The sequence below is a fragment of the Trichoplusia ni genome, chromosome 6, assembly GCF_003590095.1.
Source record: "Trichoplusia ni isolate ovarian cell line Hi5 chromosome 6, tn1, whole genome shotgun sequence".
Lineage (NCBI taxonomy): Eukaryota > Metazoa > Arthropoda > Insecta > Lepidoptera > Noctuidae > Trichoplusia > Trichoplusia ni.
In genome coordinates this window covers 10118366-10124227 of record NC_039483.1, presented here as the reverse complement: position 1 = coordinate 10124227, position 5862 = coordinate 10118366, and the positions used below count along the sequence as shown (strand labels likewise).

At 40.5% G+C, this 5862-nt stretch overlaps 1 pseudogene; it reads right to left on the bottom strand.

Moving 5' to 3' along the window:
- Positions 1–1952, bottom strand: part of LOC113495129 — a 7109-nt pseudogene extending 5157 nt beyond the window's left edge.
- Positions 1953–5862: the final 3910 nt, after the last annotated feature.

Genomic DNA, 5862 nt, shown 5'->3' with positions numbered 1-5862 from the left:
TTTCTTCGCGACTTCCTGCAGCTCCAATCTTCTCGGCTATCGACGCGTCTAAGAGAGTGACGGTCGACCCTTCGTCCAACAACGCGAGCACACGAACTTGTCCCTTGGGCCCGTAGAGTTGCACCGGAACAATCTTCAAATATGCTCTGTCTTCATCCTTATTGTTGTGGACTGAGGCGACTTTCTCTTCTGATGCGCCTTCCTTGCTTGACTTCTGTACTTCTGGCTTGTCCGAGTGTAAGATAGTGTCATGCCATCTTCGACACTTCCTGCAGACAGGCGCTTTACAGTTGCTTCTTAAGTGCTTGAAGCGAAGACACTTGAAACAAATCTTCGCTTTCTTGATGATGTCCCATTTCTTATCAATCGACGCTTCTTTGAACTTCTTGCACTCTGTTGCAAAATGTTCCTCTTCACAAACGGGACACGACTTCTTAAACTTCTTATCTTGAGACTCTTCTTGTACAGTGTGTACAGGTCTTCTTGAACTCTTCTTATCAGATGGAACTTCAGGTGGGGCAAAGTCCCCACACATGTCGGCTTCAATATCCAGGAATTCTTCAATGAGTAAAAGTTCCTGAATGTCTTCATCTCTCCGACCCCTATGATAGGCGAACCAACGAAACTTCATGGTAGGTGGCATCTTGTCTACAATAGCCTTCAATGTTTCAGGCGAGCTGAGGTACTGAGGTTTCTTCAAAGCCTTGATTGTCTCGATGGCGTTCTTGACTCTACTTGCAAACACGCAGATCTCGCCAGGACTTTCGCTCACTTTCGACAAGTTCTTCAGTTTTTCCAACTCAGCTAAAGCCAGTGCACCAGGTCTTCCAAATCTTGATTCCAATCCCTTGATTACTTCATGTGGCTTCTCAGCGGTAAACAGTAAACTCTGAACTGCTTCTTTCGCTTTCCCCTGTATGGCTCTTCTGAGGCGAGCCAGTTTCTGTGCGGCGCTGAAGGAGGCAGCCGTATCTTCATACGTCCTTCTAAACGCCAACCACTCTTCACAGGCTCCATTGAAGTAAGGAAGTTCGATGTACTTCGGCGCGATGACGTCACGCGAATTCCCGGACAGCTTGCCTATTGCTTCTGCCAGCTTCTGAATGTCGCTCTTCTTATCTTGTGACTCGACCGGCCTCTGTTCCTTGCTTGACCCGGCGCTGGTTTGGATGAACCACTGTTCCACTTCATGAGTTCGCTCGTATATTTCTTCACCAGCACCATCTTCATCTTCCGACTCAGCGGCGACAAGCTCTAGTTGTGCTTGCGCCACTCTTAGTCGTGCTTCCGCCATTTCTTGCTCCCGTAACGCTACAGTCAATCTTGCTTGCGCTTCTGCTCTCTTCCTATGCGAAGAGCGAGCAGACATTGTGTCCCTGTCCCGGGCCGGGTTCCCAGGATCAAGCTGCTGCAGAGTCCCTTCTCTCGACGACGTCCTGATTCCAACGCTTCGATTTGGATTCTGCACCGTGGTATGACTGCCTTCTTGACGTGCGGGGTTTGAATCTTCAACCTCTTTCGCGGCGGCGTGTGTCAGGGGGGCGGGGCGCACCGCCTCTGCTGACGTTGATTCCCTCCTGGTGGCGTCCTTGGACTGGGGTACGGGGGCCCGGCTTCCTTTCGGACTTGTTGTCGGCGTCCTCTTCGTGAGCGTCGACATACTTGCGATACTCATAGCGGCGGAGCTTGCAGTATCGCTCGGAGTGTGCATACTCCAGTCCGACGACGAACTATTTCCTGCAGTCTTAGACTGCGTCGAACCCGATCTTGTAGTTGGCATCTTCGTATTATAACCCAATCCGGCTCGAAGAAGGACCAAAAATGTAGCCAGCGAGTGGACTGTATTTGTTGGGTGGTCCGTTGGTCCAATGGGTTCGGACCGAGCACTGGCGGGATACAAAGAAGCAGGGGTTCAACGCAGTAAAAGATAATTGTGCAGTACTTACATAGTTCTTTATTCTCCCCAGTATTTCTAGGCTTCCTAGTCTTCCTAGTCTTCCAAGGTTCCTTTCCGGATGCTCACTGGATGTGGAATGCCTAACCGCCGGGAGGGCCCTCTATTTATAGTGACTGCCGACCAATCACGGGGGCGCGTATTTGGCGCCAGCCAATCATGGCGTGCCGCGTTCCCGCGCTGGCCGGCAAGAAACCCTTCCAGAGGCTTATCCCGGCAGTTAGGCGTCCCTTACAAATGTTCTAGACCTTTTTACCCTATTTAACCCTATCCTTATACCTTTATTTACATAAAATAATGTCTTAAAATAAAGATAATTGCAAAAACCCGCACCTTAATCATGACAACAACATGGTGCTGCCCCCTGTGACAGAATCGGTAACTAAAAAGTGAATTTTATGTAGGTACTTTTAAAACTAATCTACGTGCGTCGCCACCTACCGAGAGTTAGTTACAACAAATTCTAAATAATTGCGGGTACTTATGAAACAACTCCTATCAATAATTGTTTCTAAATAAAACCTATTTCTAGGTTTTTCAGGGTTAAATAGTATATGGACAACACTTAGGTAACTAAATCTTAGTTCTTAACCATAGTCTAAGTCCCTAGCACACATCATATAGTCTTAAACATTTGCGAACAAACCTTAACATAACATAAACAATGTTTCAATATATACCTACGTACACCTATAACTGATTGCAAACGTAAACAAACTCATTAACTTTAAGAAACTTGAAACGTTAATCAAACAAAAACTATAACATACTTAATTTAGGTGTACGTAGTTGTCATCGTCGCTAACACCTTGGCTTCGTCTTCACCAATAGTATATAGTAGCTATAGAAAAAGTAGTTATTAAACCTACCGTTGGGAAACAAGATATAACAAATCCAGAAAATAAATGTTAAACTTGATATCATTATTTTTTTACTATTTCATCTTCAAATCAAGCTGCTAAACACTCGTTAAGCGTTTTCCACATTTCTCGATCTTATGCCATCTCTTTTACTTTCTTGTATGTTGTTGTTTCTGCCTTTTTTGTGTTTCCCTTCGTCGAATCTCTATCGGATATAATTATAGCTACAAAAGAGTCGTAGTGTCAATAAGTTGACATTTTATACTTTCTATTTTTATTTATACTTTATTGCACGTAAATATGAACACTTGGACAATATGTTACTCCTCCTCCTCCTGTTCCCTCGACCTTTTCAGACATAATAAATGTAATTTTGCATGGGACAAAATTCAAAAGAACGTTGCTTGATGCATTGAGTATTTCAACATTACATTTGTGCTAACTCATCTAATAATCCTGACGGAAACAGCCCCGAAACCCTCATATCCGACACAGTATAAACGAATGCTCTCGTTCGATAACGCACAGTTTGACGGTCAAAGCGCACACAAATAGAGCGTGCGACGCAATTACAACATCAGCGAAATTCTGGTTAATCTGTTGCAAATACGAAAGCTTCAACATTTGTTAAATAGAAATAGCCTTAATCAAAACATATCAGAATGACGGCAGAGGATTGTTTATTAATTCAATGTCTAAAACGCTGAGCCAATAGACATGATGACAGTTGGTAAATACACAAAGATAGAGTATAGATGGATGCATCAATTAGATGGAATGGAAACAATAGATGAACCTTATCCTTGAAAGAACATCTACAAATGAGCAAAGTCTTCCTCAAAGACCTTTGCGACGATCTATCTAAAGTTTTATTTTTCAAAATAATTATTATGAAAAAAGTTGGAACAGCCAGTCAAAAATTGTGGAGTGATGGCTCAGGATCTAAGTAATACAAAAACACAGCTTCTAAAACCTAGCTCACAGTTTATGCCTACAGTTCTGACCGCAATAGGCTAAGCTCAGTTAACCCTCATCAGTGGCATACAACCTTACTGAAGCGAAGGCTGTACAGCTTCACTTTCTACTGAATTAAGCGTGTTGACGTGACAAGTGTCCGGGCACTTGTCGGCATACTGAAAATGTTTTCGCCACAAATCTAGAAGTTCAAACATGATTTAGGCATTATAAGATAAACGGTTTGATTTTTTCTGCAAAAAAGAAACCGATCTAATGACTAAAAGCTCGGTACAAATGTGAAGTGCGGTATGTTGTTTTCATCCGTATTCAATTATAAATTTCTCGGTTATTAATATACCTTCGTTGGTTACTAGCCGTAAATATTTTTATTTTTAATCTTATTATCACTAGCATATTTTCTTTTATGCAAATGCAATCCAAAATGATGTGTCGTTTTCGCACCCGTTTCGTATAACTGAAACAAAAGCACAGTGTACAAGTGTGGATCGGGTGCCGCAAACAAACGTTATTTGAGCGAACTAAGTGAATTGTATGACCAAACACAGCACTACCGGTAAGGCACTAACGGCGCCATAAAATATTAAATATCAGTAAAACCACTCCATCAATTCCAGTTTCCGAATATGGTACAGATCTTTAAGAATCTGTTCTTTACGTCATTGCAAACAAAGAAAAAATGTTTTTAGTTTTTAGACAAAGAAAACCTACGAATTTGAAGAGATGAACTAGATGCCTATATAATATTTATTTATTTTTTTAGAAAAAAATACAATAAATAGCCGCCAATAAGAGCTTTAGCTCGACCGCTATACTAGAACAAATCATGTTAAGCACCAGAAAAAACGTTTATACCAACGAAACTAAATTCATCCTAGCACTAATTTAGCAGCGACGCCTTAGATTCTTTTCTGTCAATGATATTTCTGCATAACTCTGTTGCATGACAACAGGACACTAACAAAGACGCGTTCCAGATACAATCAGAGTGAGTGCTCCCGCGACCGGCTTTGTACCGGCGGCAACAGCACGGCGCAAGAACATCAAAAGGCGAACACTGCGAGTCCGCTCTAGAAACATTTTGAGGTACGAACCAAGAATTAGAGACTACCGAGGCGAGCAAATAAACTAAACGTGTTAATGTTTGTGACTGTACAGAGTACAGGTGAGAACTAAAGTCGGGTTTGTTGATTATGTAGAAAACTTTGTAGTGCCTAAATAAAATGTTGAGTGTAGTGAAATAAAAGCAGTAAATCGCATTCAAGCAACCATGCTTAAATACAAAGTCAATAAAAATAAAATATTTTTTACATTTATAAATGGGTTGACTTTACTATGTCTGAATAAACCATACATACTCTAGTGTTACACAGCATGTAAAAATATCAGCAGTTAATTAAACGATAAAATTCATTCAGTAGTTTAATTTCAATGGATAGTTTTTAAGTAATGCGACACTTAACCGGCTTCTAACGGAAAAATAAAGTACTTAATAAGCATAACCCTATTCAGATCAAACAAGCTGTGAATGCGAACATCACACTTTGTATAGAAATCTGGGTTTAGTTTTCTCCAAGTTTTAGTATCCATAATAAAATATAGATCAGTGGGAACACAGCAGGTGCTTATTTTCTTGAAGGTTGTAAAGTCAGCCATAAAACTTTAAACGTAATATGAAGTCAAATTCCACAGAAGGAATTTATTGGTGATATTTTATAACATTTCTGATAGTGTTGATATCTGATTGAAGATTTTTCGTGAAAACATTGGTGAGTGTATACTTACTTACTTTTAAAGTCATTTTTCGCAGGGCACGATGGAAAAATAATAAAAATAAACAAAGTGCTGAAAAACGATCAGTTATCGAATTATTATTCTAATAATCTTACAATAACGGCAAACACAAAATGTAAATACTAGTTTTGAATGTTAGCAAAGCGAATATCAAATTCCAGTTTTTTGGAAATGTAAACAAACTAATTGATGTTTCCTTCGAACGAATTTTGCCCCAAACCTGAATATGTACAGAAATAACTACGGACTTGCCTCCTGACTTCGTTTATAAATACTTGC